This window comes from Poecilia latipinna, unplaced genomic scaffold (assembly GCF_001443285.1).
Source record: "Poecilia latipinna isolate Pla-1442-1.1 unplaced genomic scaffold, P_latipinna-1.0 Scaffold244, whole genome shotgun sequence".
In the NCBI taxonomy this organism is placed as follows: domain Eukaryota; kingdom Metazoa; phylum Chordata; class Actinopteri; order Cyprinodontiformes; family Poeciliidae; genus Poecilia; species Poecilia latipinna.
Window position 1 is genome coordinate 295163 of NW_015112860.1, and position 16973 is coordinate 312135.

The 16973-nt window shown below is 39.0% G+C and overlaps 1 protein-coding gene across 2 annotated transcripts in view; it reads left to right on the top strand.

The window, feature by feature from the left end:
* The first annotated feature begins 249 nt into the window (after window positions 1–249).
* fam49a (family with sequence similarity 49 member A) overlaps window positions 250–16973 on the top strand; it is a 32580-nt gene continuing 15856 nt past the window's right edge. For both annotated transcript variants that reach the window (XM_015032543.1, XM_015032540.1), the window contains exon 1: window positions 250–446. The gene's annotated coding sequence lies outside the window, so the exon portion shown is untranslated. The remainder of the gene's footprint in view (window positions 447–16973) is intronic.

Genomic DNA, 16973 nt, shown 5'->3' on the forward strand with positions numbered 1-16973 from the left:
TAACAGCGTAATTTGTCACCAGTGTTAGAGGACATATAATTAGTATTATTAATAATGATTATATTTTATTCTAAATCCTGATTTATTTAAGAAGCCCAAAAAGCTTTTCACAGCACTTCAATAAGGACATCATTTAATGCATAGCCATTGGGCAAAGAAAGTGCTCATTTTAATTGGCCCATTTTGCTCTGTTCCCAAATTTGACCAATCAGAGAAGAGGAGGCGGGACTTAGTTGTCTCGCGGTGGCCCAGCAGAGGGAGGGGAGGATTCTCAGTCAGTTGTTGTCTGTTGCTGTTGGGGACACAGTGAGTAGGAAAGGTCTGTGTGTGTGCGTGTGTGCATGTGTGTGTGTGAAAAGTGTGAACTTCCTAAACTAAACCAGACCACTCCACGCTTCTCCGCCTACTTCAGCGAAAATACTACCCAGTGGGACCAACACCAACAGGTGAGTTCGCCCTATATTTTCATGTTCCCAGGGCTTTAGCTTGATTTGAGTTAGAACCAAGTTGTCTTTCCCTGTGAAACCAGTGACTGTCAAACGGGCTCCCAGAAGATGGGTTACCGCAGGGAGGAAGCGCTAACAATGCTAGGCAACTTTCAGTACTAACTATATGGAGGAATTTTTTACGCTGTATAATTATGTCGCGGTTAAAATATGAAATGACCCGGTATTCATCCCGTTACGTGTCCATTTTGAACCTTTTTCTCTCTCTATTAAACAGCAGCACTGCTAGCAGCTAGCCCGCAAACTTAGCTTGTTACTCTTCGGCTAAATTCCACTTTTCTCCTCTATTTTCCTTTTAATGGAAACATTTAGCCAGCTGTATACAGCTTTGTTACGACTGGCTGAATTAGTCGCCGTGGGAAAAACTTTGGGACTCGAGTGTGCAATAACTTATAAGGGTTTACTAACTGTTTTACAGCCTCAACCTGACAGCATAGCATCATACTTTTCACAGGCAGGTGGTTTATAGTGAAGTACTTTGGACTGCTGGACTATGTCAAAGTCATAAATCAGAACAAAAACTGTGTATAGCTTCACTTTAGTGTATCAGGAGCAACCAACTCTTTACCTTAGCTGCTATCATTAACTCAGGGACTAGTTTAGTCAGTCTTGCACCACTTTGTTTTGTCTCTGAGGTGATGAAAATAAACTCCTTCAAGTTAGTCCTGTTGCTTGTACGAGAACTAGGTCACATGGAAACTTTGAACTGCAGACTGGATGGGCGCTTAACCAAAAAAACTGGTGCCTTCTGATTGGTTTCAGTGGACTGAACTGGCGCTCTTTTGTTCAAGAGGACATACAGCAACAGCTGCACACCCCAGTAACAACAAACGTATGAGTGTGTTTTCCCACGTGCGTGCGCGCGCGCGTGCGTGTGTGTATATCTGTCGTGTTTTAGTCAGAATAAGGCTTGCAGGGTGTATTCGCAGCATGCCTGGCACGCCAGCTGAACTCAAGGTGCTGTTAAACAGGCAGAACAATAGCTGGTGTGGATGAATCCTGATCTCTGCTGGAACGCGCTGTCTTGTTTTGCATGTTCGTTGGACAGATTAGCCTAGTTGTGTCTCTTGGCATTTACGTGGACACTGGGGACCCATAAGCAGCGCTTGTAGCGTTCTACTGATGCAGCGTGGAGCAGCCGGTGGGGGACCATTCAAACAAGCAAGAACATGTAATTTACAAGTTCGCTTTGGCAGAACCTGAGCGAGCGTAACGTGTGTGCGTGCGTGTGTGTCCCCGAAGATTGCATTTTGTATGTGACTGTGCAAACTTTTCTTCTTGTTGCAGAAAAACAGGATATGGTCTCGAGTACAGCGTTTATCGGTGGCATTTTTCGCCTTGTGGCTTTAACCTGCCTCAGTCTGGTGCACAGGAAAGCCTTTGTGTTGCAGCGCAATGTATCTTGTAGTATTTTACCACTGACTGACGCTTAAAAAAAAGAAGAAGAAGAAGCAAATTATAGATCTGACAAACAAAGGAATGAGTTTACTCTAATTTCTGCAAAAACAAATAGCCATCACTCCCATTAGAAGAAAACCAGCATGCACCTGATACAAGGCCAGCAAGCTAGTGTTGATACTTCCCTTTGATGTGGGGAAATGCTTTGGTTGCAGCTATTTGGTTCAGATTACAAAGAAGGCATCAAACTACTGAAATCTGCTACTTTAGACTGCCAATGGAGCTGGAAGGAGAAATGTGATATTTGCTATAAAGCTGTTCCTAAACGTTTAAGTGAAACTGCTGGAAGCAGCATTTTTCATTTGCAGAAATCTAGCTGTATGTCAACAGATACAGTATGATGCTGCATTTGAGGTCTCACGGTAGGAGGACCAGATGATGCAAGTGAAACCATAAGATTTATGTAGAATAAGCAGCTCAAAGCCTCAATAAACCAGTGTCCTCTTTCTTGCCTATACAAAGGTGATTTGTTTTTATGTTCTTGCGTTGTAGGCCTGTTGCAATAAACAGTAAAAAAAAAAAAAAAAATTGGATGATAGATTAAAATGAGCTCAGTCATTGCCATTTGCAATGTTTTATTTTTCTTTAGTCTTCAGTCCATTGTGATTTTTTTCTCAACTTGCTCTTTTTTGAAGAACAGTTTTGTTTACAGAGACTTCATAATTCATTTTGTTTGTTGCTTTTTTTTTTGTTTGTTTGTTTTTTGTTGTTGCTATTTTGGATATTTAAAATGTCTTCCAGTTCCAGTGATAAATCTTCATTAGAATTTAAAGTTTATTGGCTTTTGAGAATGTGTTCTTGCATTATTATGCCATTACCATTGTATTACTTGAAAAAAGTCTCAAAACAATAGTATCATTTATTGTAATAACTTCTGGGAGAATATAGTAGCCAGCAAGATGTGTTTTTTTGACAGGTCTACTTAATTGAAGACCTGTCAGTAAGTAGACCTTTGAGAACACATTGTCAAATGTGTTATTTTAAATTAATTAAAAATAAAAAAATAACTAATTCCCGTATATTTACACTGCCATGAATTGTGGTAATGTTGATTAATATGCACCGTCCTAATCAAATTAAATAAACCGATTTCTGCCAGTTTCAGTATTTGGCAAGTTTGTTCAGCGTGTGTTCACTCTAGGCTCAGGATATTTATGTTTTGATGCAAACTTTGCTTCTTTTTTTTTATTTTACAGGTTGTATTTCCTCCATAACTTGTTTTTGTGATTATTATGAAAAAATAAATGATACACCAATAATCAACTGACCAATAAATTGATTTTAATATTAAGTAATCAGCTGATATTTATGTGAAACCGATCTTATCTACTTCAGCAAATATCTGAAAACCATTAATGAAAACAATAGTCATCCCACTGTTGCCAACATAGTGATTTTTGTCCACACATTTGGCAACTTTTCAGATAAAAACAAAATCAGTATCGGCCAAAAATGGACTTGGCTGGTCAGGCTTTTTTAAAGATCAATGATCGGCCAGAAAACTGCAATCTTTGCACCCCTAAAAAAATGGTATGCAGCCTTTAAAGTCAAGACTGAATTTAAACTAAACAAACTGTTAGAGTTTTAGTATTCACACCCCTTTAACATGTCCACATTGGATCATATTACAGTTATTACATTTTATGTGTTTAATATAATGGAATTGGCATAATAATGCAAGAACACATTCTCAAAGTTCAGTAAACTGTTTGGCACCCCAAAATAAAATCCAATGGTTTCCAATAACAGGATCCAAAACGGTGGGTAACCTCTCAATACAACTGAGGCCCCTACAGATCTGCTGCTGAACATTAAACAAACATCACCGTAACGACCAGACAGCTCAAGAACATGCATAGAAATCTCTGTTTATGTAGAAGTGAAAACACACCACCTCCATGGTGAGACGCGGTGGTGGCTGTGTCATGCTGTTGGCAGACTTTTCTCCTGCAGGGATAAATTCAGATTAATGTGTTAGAATGGCCCCATCAAAGTCAAGACCTGAATCCACCTGAGAATCTGACAAGACATAAAAAGGTAATATTTGCAGATGCTTGTCATCTTTTTTTTTCTGTTAAAACCAGACATGATTGTACAAAGGTTTGGCTCAGGGAGGCTGAAGACAAATTTAAATCATCACTTGGTAATGTTTAAAAAAAAATATATATATATCCTTTTGTTTTCCACTTCACAAATATAGACTACTGTTGTCCCGTCACATCAAACCCCAATAAAATACACTTTGTGGCTGAAACGTCACACAGTGTGAGAAAATCTACTGGATTTGCAATGTTTTTGTGAACTTCAGCATGTCCCTGAATTCCTCTGATGTGCTGTATTTCATGCCCTTATCAGCTACTAATCGGCCAGTTGTATATTCCCCAATGATCGCTGCTTACTCAGCCAACGCTGCCATCTGGGCTGGACAAGGGGGGGGAAAAATTTAACACCTTCACTGGAGAGCCGCTAACAGATTTTGTGGGTGTGTAACAGACACAATCCAGAAAAGGTGTGAAAAACAATTTTACACTCCCTAGGAGTGGCCTAAAAGGCTTCAAGACAAGTGATCACCATGAATTATTTCATTACATTTTTCTAAAATCAAAGCTATTTTAAAGATGGCTTATATTTTAGAGACTGCATTATCTTCAAAAGCTCCAGCTTTGCTCATACAAAGAGTAGAGCCAGCTTTGTATCTGTTTCTCACTTCTTCTCTGCTTTGACTGGAAGTCAGCATAACCATTCATTCAAGGTTATCACCCTCCAATGGAAAAGCTCCCCACCTTCACGAGCCCTTTCATTTATTTATTTATTTATTTTTAACAAAAATCCTAGTTGGAAGAACAAGCTTATTGTCTTAAAAGCTTAAAAATGTTTTTACCACGTAAACCCCCGAAGGTTCAATGTTCACCAGCATTAATGTTTCACAGCCTCCTGTTTTTTTTTTTTGTTTGTTTTTTTATTATTTCCCTCAAAATAATGAGTTATTTGTCTGTCGTGGGCCAAGGCTGAGTCACTGTGAAATACCAGCCCCAAGCTTCCTGTTTTACCCCAAACTAGCCGTCTGCATGCCGCTTTATTTGTCACTGAGAACAAGTGTGTGTACAACTGTGCTGCCTTGTGACCCTGCACACTTCCCACTCACGTTTCACTTTTTATGCTCACATCCTGTCAGGTCGGCGGCTGCTCTCTGTGAGTCTGCTCTACGGCTTCGATAAACTCTGCCTGGCTGTTCTAGGTTCTGTTTGTTAGGTGTAGATCGCCTCTCTGCTGTTAATGCGTTTCTCCTTTTTATAATAATAATTTTGAAAGAATGTTGGGAGTTTTTTTTTTTTTTGACTTGCCACTTTACAAAACATTCTACAACCCTCTCGTCATTGCTATAGTTTACACATCAACATTTTACTCAACATATAACTTTGCATATAACTTAAAAAATTGGTGTGTGGCAATATTGGCTCAATTGGAAAGCTTAATCCTCAATTATGTCAAGAAGAAAAATAGCAATGTGTCAAATCTCTGGCAATATAATTTTTTTTTCATTAAATCAAACATCAAGTGCTTTTATTGTGGAGAACTAAACACTAATTAACAGGGGTGCACAGATTGCAGTTTTCTGGACGATCACCGATCTCTAAAAAACTTGATCTGCCGATACCACTTTTGTTTTTCTTTTTGTCTAAGAAATTGATAAATATAACACTTCACATCCAATGCCAGAGCCTTCAAATTTAAGTAGATTGCGGCCAATTTAAATAATTAAACATTAATCTAATTAACCAAACTGCTCAAATTGCTGTACACTGTTTTTTTTTTTTTTTGTTGTTGTTTTGTCTTACTCCAATGTATTGAGTGAATGAAGGCACAGCTATGATTTCAGAACAATCAGTACAGGAAGCGCTTTTATTTAGAAAAATGAGACACATGTTTGTTTAGTTATGAAATTATTTTTTAAAAGTTATTTCTTACACAGTTTCTGAGACGTCCCTGTGGTTGGTGGCTATGAAGCTACAACTAATATGAAAGTGTTGTTCTAAACTAGAGCTGTGACATTAACACACTGATTTTGATTTATTGTTACAGGAAAAATAACACGTTAAAAAATGAACGCATTTAATCGCACTACGAGATCTTAACACATAAGCTATCTAAATAGCTGATATCTGATATGTGATATCATGAATGCAGCACAAGGAGTGAAAATAAACCGCTATGAGCTTAAGCGTCACTATAGACGGCCAGCATTTAAAATCTAAAGCCAGAAAATAGCTGTGGTGAAACGAGGCGTGGGCGAAAGGGGAAATAAAACAACTGAAAATGTGTTGGCGTTGCCATGACAACATGCTTTCAGTCCAGAAAGTTTACCTGTTTTTTACTTTGTTGCCTTTTGGTTCAGACTGTGGATGAGGTGTTGAGAAAAATCCAAAATATAGAAGGTTTAAAAATCACATTTCCTCTAAAATACCAGTTTAAGTTGATGTTTTTAAACTCGACTCACCATCTCTACATCGTGCCAGAGAGAGTTAATACTGGTGGCAGAAAAGTTCTCCATATGGCAGTTTGCATAGAAATGATTTGTGCAAACCTCTTTCTTTGGCAGTTTGCATAGAAATGCCCAGAGCACCATGCTTTCTGGGACTCTGGAAACTTGGAAAGTCACAGGAGGAAAAGCTTGATTAGACCGTAATCTGGATTTGGGGTATGCTTATCTGTTCATTCTTTGCATTTCTGTCATGCCCAAAAAGTCAGTGCTGCACACCACAGTTTTTGCTCTCAAGTCTTGCTTTGCTGACCTGCTGTGTGCTACTTGAACAGCAGAAGGTGTGTCACTTCTGCTCTGTAATTTCCACTTCTGTGTTTATCACCGCTACACAATGGTGAGAGACGCAAATATGCAATAATTTGCGTCAAATTTTAGCTCGAGTAGTTGACAGAAATAATCAGCTTGTTCTGTGTTACTATTTCTGGTTAGTTTTCACTCAAAAAAAAGAAAAGGTCTGAGTTTTTATGTTTTTTCTACATCAACCTAGAAATGTGTTCTTTATTGCTTATTGCAGTAAGATTACTCAGTCATATTATGACATTCGGGACACCCGTCACAATTTAGCAAGACATAAGGCAGAACAATATGACAACAGATTGGGTTGGGCGCACAGTTTTGAAACTATTTCTTTGTGAGGCAATTCTGCAAAGTTATTGCTTCAGTGCAGAAGCTAATTAAAATTAATCTGTTTGATGATTAGGATTTATAAGGAGTGGTTCCTGGACTGATTCTTAATTTAATTTGGTACTAGTTTAACACTGAACATGCCTTTAAGCACCATTAGTTCTCTGCTGTCCAGGTTCCTTTTCTGTCACATTGTGTGCTGTTTTCACCTTGTGCAAGCACCTCATTTTGTAACTAAGTGTTGGTAACCACCCAGGCGGGGATACTAAATTTACAGTGGCCACCCCAAAAGCTGCATTTGTGTGTGTGCGTGTGTGTGTGTTCAAAGAAGAAAAAAAGTGGTGATTATAGTGACCCAACAGCAGAGCCAGTGTTTGTGGAAAGTTGTGACTTGGTTTGTTTTGAAAAGAACCACCTCCAGTTTTCCTCCGCTAAATGTACAGTTTGGTTCATTTTCTATAATAACTCAGCAACAATTTTCTTGAGTTTTAAACTGTTGAACTTATTTAACACAGAAATCTGGATTCAAATTCAAATGCATTGCAGCACATCAAGCTGATAGTTTTAACTGCCTTGCCTTCTAAGGTGGTTACTTTTTATGGAAGGTAAAATTTTCCAAATTTTCAGTNGAAATATTTTTGCTGCAATAGTTTTATTAGGTTTGCAGACTACTGGAAGCAGTATTCAGCAGCTTCAGACAGAGAATTGCCCCCTCACACTGAGAGAAGGAGGGGATGTAAGTGCAAAACAAATACCTGAGGCAAGGGCAAAAAGAAAGGAAGTAAATCTTTCATTAATTAAAACTGACATGCTTTTGGAAATTCATTACACATCAAACTAGTTGTAGCAATGTACAACTCCCCACCCTGAAATTATTAGAATAATATAGCATACTTATTCAATGTTTTACAAAATTCCATGTGAAAATTAAAACATATTCACTAATATAACGAGATTCCTTTAGAAGATAATCAGGCCCACTGCTGAAATGTTGCTGAAATGGTTTCACTTTACAGACGTACGCGATCATGATTGTAGGACAGAAAAGAACATTTCCCTGGAATGCTTCTTAATCTGTTGGCCTCTAGATGGCATCTAATAGTTGGTAGACTCTGTTCGATTGGGGACAAAAATTGCAACATTTGTTACATTTTCAGGTGTTGCATTTCGCTTTCACGTTAAAACGAACCAAACCCTTTGAAAAACCTGTTCCCCCTCTTGCCTGTGGTGGCGCTGCACCAAGAACCAAAGAATGAAATAAAACAAAAAACACAGAAGAAGATAACTTCTTCCTTCACAATAAGTAAATAAAAATGTCAGATTTTAGCAGTTCATCACAAGCTTTTGTTTTGGTTGTATTTACCCAGAATGCCCTGCGCTTTAATCCACTTCCTGTTTTTGGAGATGTCTCTGGCCCCCTTAAAATTCACATTTGCATTCGAACCACAGCTTACTTCACTTCAACCAAATCGAGACCTAAGGGTTTTTGGTCACACCCCCCTAGTTAAACCAGACTTTCTAGGTAAATGAACTAGAGTTTGATTAAAGTGGATTAAACAGAATTGTGTGAACACACCCTTAAAACAAGTATTAAAACATTACTTCAGTTTTATTTATTTTGTAGAAGCGAGTTGTTCAGAATTGTGACATTTACCATTTAAAGACATGATTTTTTGCTCCTGCATCTTTACTAGGTAGCCAATAAATGTTTTGGGCACAAAATGAACAGGTCACTTCAGCACTGCTGTGATTCTGACTTGGCCACCTATCTCTTTCAGAGAAAGTCCTCTTTGGTGACGATTGCTTAATGCCGTCCCATACACACATGCTGACAGAAGTTTCACACAAGAGCCCATCTCACGCAGACATGGCTCCTTTGTATCTCCGCTGCTGTTGACATGCCGGACTTGGCAGAACAGAAGTGGCATTGAACAGAGACGTAGGAGGAATTTCTACGCCCGGAGTCCTTCTCTCTATTGCCAGTGGTATCCAGCCTCCTCCTTCTCTTCTCCAAATACCATCCGCCCAATTTTTTTTTTTTTTTTGCTGTCCTACTTACTTTTTGCCTTGATTTGAGCTATTGTTCTCTCATCACACTTTTAAATACCTTCCCAGTGTCTCTATCCCTACTTTCTCTGTCTCTGTGTTGACTGAGGCCCAATGAGTCCATCTCTAGGTCATTGACAATCCCTTTCTCATCAAACTGAACACTGGGAGGTTTTTGTCCCGACGCGCCAGAGGCCAGATGTGACGAAGGGAGTTTGTATTGAGCATGTGTAAAAACGAAGCACCAGGTCCAGCTGGATGAAACGAAGGGCATGCCGAGCCAGCAGTTTAACAGAGTGGAGTGCTGCTGTGAGGACGAGGAGGAGGTGGAGGCTCTGTCCTTCGTTTAGTTGTCACAAGCAACTGTGTGTGTGTGTGTGTGTGTGTGTGTGTGTGTGTGTGTGTGTGTGTGTGTGTGAGTGAGAGAGAGGGAGCTGTGTGCTGCATTGTTTCTGAGCGGGGGCTTGTCTGAGAGCAACAACAGAAATGAACTGACACACGACTCGGCACTGACTCCCAAAGAGTTCTCCAGGGTGGATCGAGTGTTTGTACCGCGGTTGTTGGACCGCACTCTGTATGAGGTGGGATTAAAAGTATCAGAGAAACAACAGCGGGAAGCAAGACTGCCATTGTGGTGGCACTGGGCAGGTTTCCCCTTCTCCACCCAGTCTGCCCTAAATCCACCCACCCTCTCACCCCCCTGGCCTGTGTCCATATTAGGGCAAAACTCAGCCAACCTCCCCACAAGCTGAGCTCAGACAGTGGCCCCCTCCCCTCCCAGCACGCCCTGCTGTCACATTTGCTCCGGCAAGAGAGCCTGAAGGATACGCAGCTCGCCTAACCCAATTCAAAAGGCCACTTGGGCAGCCAGTCAAAACAGCAGAGGGATTTTAAAAAATGGATGCAAGAGTGCTAACGTCAGTTTGCCTGTTTCTGTGTAATGTCTGGGCTGTTGCATGTGCCCGGTTGCCAAGTAGCTTTTAGTACATACTGCACATGCTCAAATTTAGTGTGCAATCACACCAGCTCTATTTAGTCCACTAATCTAAACTTCAGTCCGTTTGTCTAGTAAGTCCAGTTTGTTTGGTGAAGTGTGAACGTGTAATCAAACTCTGAGGCAGACCAAAAAAAAGCAAACCATGGTCTGCCTAAAAACCTAGCTCTCAGGGTTTTCCCCGGGGTATTATAAGCCTGGTCCCCCACAGGCTTAGTGTTGTTTGTTAAATTTAAATAGGTTTTTTTGTATATTAGTGACAGTGACAGTAAAGATAGATTTGACGCATGGAATTGCACCATCCCTGCACCTGACAGTCGGCCTCGCATACTATTATTTCCAAAATTTGATACCTGCTCATGCAAATCCAATTTTTTGAAACTTGTAACATTTTTCACTGTGGACCATGGACTGTCCCAGCACTGCTTAGCAGGTTTTCAGGGAGAAACCCTGTAGGTCTCTGTATCAGGTGTGAAAATACCCTAAACGTTAAATCAACCTGTTCAGGGGTCAGAACTTCTAGTTTGTGTCTGTAATTGCACTGAGACTAGGGATGGCTGTGCTACTATTTTTGGGTGTGTTTGCCATAAATGACCACGGTAGCATATGGAGCTCTAGATTCTAATATCTTTGGCTGATCTTCTTTCAGTCACACAGACTCTTTTTAAACAGCCAGTTTGTGCTTCCCAGACATTTTCCAAGCTACTTCCAAACAGAAGTTATTTTGGTCGTTGGTGTTGATTTTGGTTTACCACAGGTATACAGTGGTTTGAATTGATAGAGTCAAAAATCACTAGGTGAGCACCTAAAAACATTACAACACTCTCAAATCACACACACAATTATGTATATATATTTTCTGTCTCCATGTGCATTACCCATTAACTGGCTGTAGCATTGCATAGTTATAATCTAAAGATGGCACAAATCATTTGGTCAATACCGATACTGATCTTTGCTAGTTTGAATCAAGTGAATATTATTAATTAGCCGTTGAATTGACTTTTGTGTGCAGTCAACTGCTTTTAAACATACAGCTCGTAGCTAGTGTAATTTTAAAACACTATGACCTTAATAAGATTGACGCACTAACCTTGTCTCGCTTGTAAGCAGGGGAGAAGTCAGTCAGAGGTTGTCTGAGTGCAGCAGTAGGTTGGTGAGGGGGGAGTGTGGTCTTACTCTATTCTTCATAGAGCGGGATAAAACATTTTCATCTGATTATAGGGCCTTTAAGGTGTAGAAACATTTTGATGTAAAGTTAAACTTTTAAACAAACTTGGCATAACCAACAAAAATGAATTGCATTCAGCTGAACAGAACTAGACAGATCTTGTAATTTCATGGTGACACTAATGCTAGCCCTTTTACCAGACTGCTCTTTAAAAATACATAAATCTTCAAATTGCTGTCAGTGCTTTGAGGCAATAAGAACCAGCTGATGCCTTGACCTTGAATTCACAAATGGGCCATATAATCTTGTTTTTTAAGCTGTTTGAAAATGTCCTCACCTGCTTCTCTTAAATTGGGTTATTTTTCTTTTTAACATTAGCAATCCTGAAATTGTCCTTCTGTCTAGCTTCTTCTGTCTCAGGGATTTATCAGAAATATAACAATCAGATTTAGAGTCTTGATGATCCAGTGGTTATATCTTAAAAATGAGATGTATGTCACAGATGACATTAGTTATGTGGTAAATATAAAGGTATCATTCAGATAAATACCAGGCTACAGGCAAAATAAAAAAGATCAATAAATCATGTCAGTTTTCCTCTTTTCAATGTTTATCTTTTTTTTTTTTCTTCAAATCACTTTCATTTAGAATTTTGGCTATTAGTTAAATTATTTTTCATCTTCTCCTTTTTATAATTTAGATTTAAGTAATAATTTATATTTGTTGTAAAATAGTCAGTAGTCATTTAGTTCTTGTGGACATGGATGTGCCATACATGGTGATAGAAGTTTGGACATTGTTGTCATTGGTAGAGTTTAATGTGACAATAAATTGGAAACCACAGAGTTAGAATAACTAGCGTGAAAATACCTCTTTGTCTGTCCTGAACTAGAAAAAGAAGTGGATGGTCACTCATGTCATGTCCGCCTGCATCTTGTTGCTTCTGATTGGTTCTTTCTGTTAGGTTGAGTTACACAATAACAGCATGGACGCCAGACCTCCCCTCTCTTTTGCTTTCCAGGTCAGAGGTTGGTCCACCTTGTGGAAACTTTGTACCGTTTTCTGTGTTTTGAACGCTCACTGTTCCGACTTCAAATTGGTGATTAATAGCTCTAAAGATTTTAATGAGCAATAACTACACTCAAGCACTGAAGTTTAATAGTCATGTTTAGTTCTTGGACAAATTCTGAAATGTGCTTCTACGGTATTTTGTTCACTTTGGACTTCGGCTGTTCTTTAGTTATAAAGTAGTGTGTCTTTCAGCTCTGTTGTTATATATGAAGTTGTTTCACTTGTACTGATCCCAAACACATATTGACCTGCTGAGAGTGTTAGATTTACCCTTATAGTAAAGCTTGTTTTTGGAGTTCGCTATAATTTAATTGCAGAAAATCAGTATAATTTTATTTTATAACATTTTTAATAACACATATAACCAGAAAGTGTGTTATTCTTATAACACACTCTTATTCTTATAACACTGAATACAGAAACAAATACTTTAAGGATACTGTGGTACTTAAAAGCCCAGTAAGTGACCGCAGCTATGTTGATTATTGTAGAAATTCTAATCAACTGCCCCACTTCACACCTGCTCCCCCACTCAGCTCAGGAACCACCTTCTTTTGTCATCCAAAGTGTTGCTTCCAGATCGCCTTCAGTCCAGCATTACTTATTATTAGTAAATGTTTAGTTTTATTAAAATTATCTTGAAGTCCAAAGGCTTGAAAATAGTCCAATTCCACTTCTTGTTTCAGCATTTGTTGGTGCTTGGACAATATCTTCTCTCAACTGTGTATGTTTCTACTTTCAGGACAGGAATGTAAACTACTTTATCTACAACCTTTGGACATGAAAGGTTTAGAATGTTTAAGACATTGGATTGTCTTACAGCTAAATGATACAAAAACAATGGCGGCTTGGGATATTGCTGTCGGCACAATGTTCCCATGCCTCTTAAGCCCCTTTTTCACAGGCGTAGCTTTAACCAAGTCTTCGCCAGTCAGCCATGGCTGGATTCATCTACATTTGGAGGTCCATGGTTCCTCCCTGTTTGGAACCACCTCAGGGTGCTGTAAGCCAGACTTAGCCAGGTGTTTTGCCTAAGTGGTTTAATTGGCAGCAGACTGCATTCGTTGATCAGCCCATGGCTTTACGTCACTGTAGGAACAAAAGCGTTACTCACGGAAGACTGAGTGGGGCAACCTTCAACAAACAAATGTACTGAGAGATTTCAGAGAAACTGACTGTGCAATGGTATACACAAAAAATGACACCTTCGGAGCATCGACTACAGCTCCCGCTCACTCACGTTCCCACATTCCTATTACCATTCCTGCCCATATTCACACCCATTTAGAGGAACAAACTGCCATTGCAGACGCCCAAATTGGCTAGACCTAAACCAGACATTATCCGATAGAGTAAGACTTAACAATGGGCTAGGGGCTTTCGTGACCTTTAGCACCTTGGTTACCAGTATGTGTGTGATAGTGTCAGCATCAAGGACAGTAAAAGTGTGTTGTTGGTTCATGCTATGTTGTATTAAACAAATTGTCTAAATTTGGATCTAAGGGGGAAAAAATGGGTATGTCAGAAAATACATAACCAAATGAAAGTAAAATCCAAAGCAAACAGCTGTCTTTGGACAGTTAAAGATTTGAGTTATGTACGCCATTGTTTACAAGACAGCATCGTTTCACCTCATTACACGTCAAAGAGTCATAAACGCTTTCAATTGGTCATCGGCTGAACCAGATTCCTCAAACTGCAGATCAAGTTCAGCTGGTTCTGAGCTGTGCATCCATAACTTCCTGGTAAACGCCTGAGCTATTTTTATATTGAGAGTTTTAATCATTTAGTTTATGTTAGAATCGTAATTTACTAAACCCCAGCAAACAGAGATAGGTGTTTTTGTAAAGCGGAAGTAAATCATTAAAAATATCCTGATAATAGTGCAGTAAAAGTGCACTTTACACACAGGAAGCTGTGCTGAGCTGGTGTGAGAACAAAGGAACTTAAATGTGGCTCTCACACATTACAGTTCATGAGGTTTTTTTATTCAAGGGAGTAGGCTTACAGGTTTCCTGTTTCACTCTATTATCATTTTTTTTAAAACATAGTGCTAGGTTTTTTTAAACCAAATGAATGAAGTCAAATATGATCAGATTTGTCCTTGTTTATCCCTCCACTCACAGCTCACTGAGATGTTATGAATCCATCATCCATCCATTCGCCGTTGCCAGGCAGAAAGGAATAGTGATGCGTCAGACACGTTTATTTACTACACTGGGGTTGCTGCTTCCTTACCCGCTCAGTGTTCTTTAAAGGTTAACCCATGTTTGAACTCTTCAAGGGTGTCGGCAGCCAAATGTGTCTCCTCCACCCACCCTCAACCACCCATTTCCTCCATCTTTCCTAAATACGTTTGTGCTCTTGTTTCTGTACGTACTGCAGCTAATCTGGGATGCTAGCTTGCTCTTTGCTGCTTCCCACAGTAGCACACCAGCTGTTGTTGCGTGACCGGGAGTCCTGCTGGAAATGCGCCTTTCCAAGTGGTTGACATGATGCTCATCCATGGAAAATAATCGATTTGTGGCTCAATCTTGCGAACATCAGCAGCTGTGTCACCATCCAGGGTTCCTGTTGCAAGTTACAAAGAGGGGAAAACAACGTATTTGGATCTAAGCACAATCTGTAAGACTGCAAGCAACTTTTTCTTAATCCTCCTCTATTCTTTTGATTGTGATTGAGCGACTATTTCCTTGGCTCTCTATTCAAGGAAATATGTTTACCACAAGATTAGCACTTCTTTGAAACTCCCTGAACTTCATTCAATAAATCAATTGATCAGTTTATTCACTCAATTTAACTTATTTCATCATTAATTCACAAGTACATGCTCTTACAACACCTGTTAATAAAAGAGTGAAAAGGGAGCCGGAAGAAGAAAAACCTGCCCCTTTCTCAATAATTAGAATGTAAATTTCCATGGCTATGTAAATTAAATTAACAATGTAAGTTGAAAGTCATTTAATTCTCCACATTATTAACTCAGAGATGTATAAGACTTGATCATTTTACTCTTGTAAAGTGTTGTAAGGTAGCTGGTGGCGTTTAGGCGCTTTCCTATTGTAGGAATTTAAATGGAGCATTAACGAAAGAAAACAATAGGTTTGTTTTAGTGAAAGTGGGTCACAGTCTGGTCCTCCTTAGGAGAGCTGAATAAGTTGATTAAATGCAAAAGACCTTTATTGTTGAAGCCCAGAAGAATTTTTTTTTCTTTTCAAGACAGGGTGTTAATTTTCCTTTTTTTTAAAAAGTCAATCCATCTTTCCTAAAGCCGCAGGAGATAACAGATGAAACATTAGTTATTTCCATAGGATATTTATGGCTGGGAAGTATGACAATAGTAGACTGTGAAGGATTGGAAAATGTTCAGAATCTGCCAAAAAAGGAGATATTTTCGTCCGGTCCCACAATTTTCCTGTTATGAATTTGTTATTTTGTCATTTTTTGGAAGCAATCTTTCCCACCTGAGTTTTCTCTGACAATCTAAAGCATGTTTTTCACTATTTATGCTGATATTACCAGTGAAGGAGCAGCAAAACAAAGACTTTACTGGTTGCTGCAGCTTCAGAAAAATGTGTTAAGAAGCTCAGCTCAGGTAAAAGACTCATGAATGTTTGTTTTAAAGCTCCATGACCTGAGAGAGTCTTCTGTTTTCTACTGTAAACTGTATTTGTTGATTATTAAAGCAGAACATTAACTAAATGCATTTGCATGCGAGCATCTAGTTTCTTGGATACACCTAACTTTGTTGGCTGTTCCTAACTTTTTATTTTTTTTATTTTTATTTTATTCAGTAGACTTTTGCTTTCATTTTCCTAATTATCCTGATCACACCCATAAAGTCTCTACCCAGTTTCTATAGTGGCCTCCTTGTCTTACCAGCAACCAGATGGCAGCTGTCATTATGACACATCTTCACATTTCACTGTAGGTGTGTCCTCTGTTCACTGCTGTCCCACTTTTTCATATTTATGTGGCTCCTCTTACCGTAGCTGATGTCACCATTTGTAGACACAACCGTAGAGGGAAATGTGACACATGTGGTTCAGACAGAGATTCAAGTACAATTGATTTGAATTTAAATGCCTGCATGCATCAAACCACCGGTTTTGTCTGTAAACTGGTAAATGAGTCAGAGCAGATACTCAGAGTGCTGTATTTCTTTGTTGGTTCAAGATGATCGTGACAACATGAATTAATAGAAATCTGTTGTTTTAAGCTTTTAGGTGCTAAGATGCAGTGTCTTCTCTGCATGACGAGTTCAAACAATGTGACTGAGATTTGATAAAAATCCAACATTCAGGAATCCTTCAAGGTAGATGAAGAGATTTAATTTGGTTCTGCACATACCAATCAGCCAGCCATCAGAAGGATGTTACTGATCAATTGATTTATTGAATGCACTAAATGTTAATTCCAAAATAGAAATAATTGCATTGTTTTGTGACTGTTACCACCATGTGTTTTTTTTTTTTTTTTTTTTTTTTTTTTTTTTTTTTGGGGGGGGGGGGGGGGGGAGAAATACCCCCCTGGCGCGGTGGATTTTTTTTCCAAAAAAAA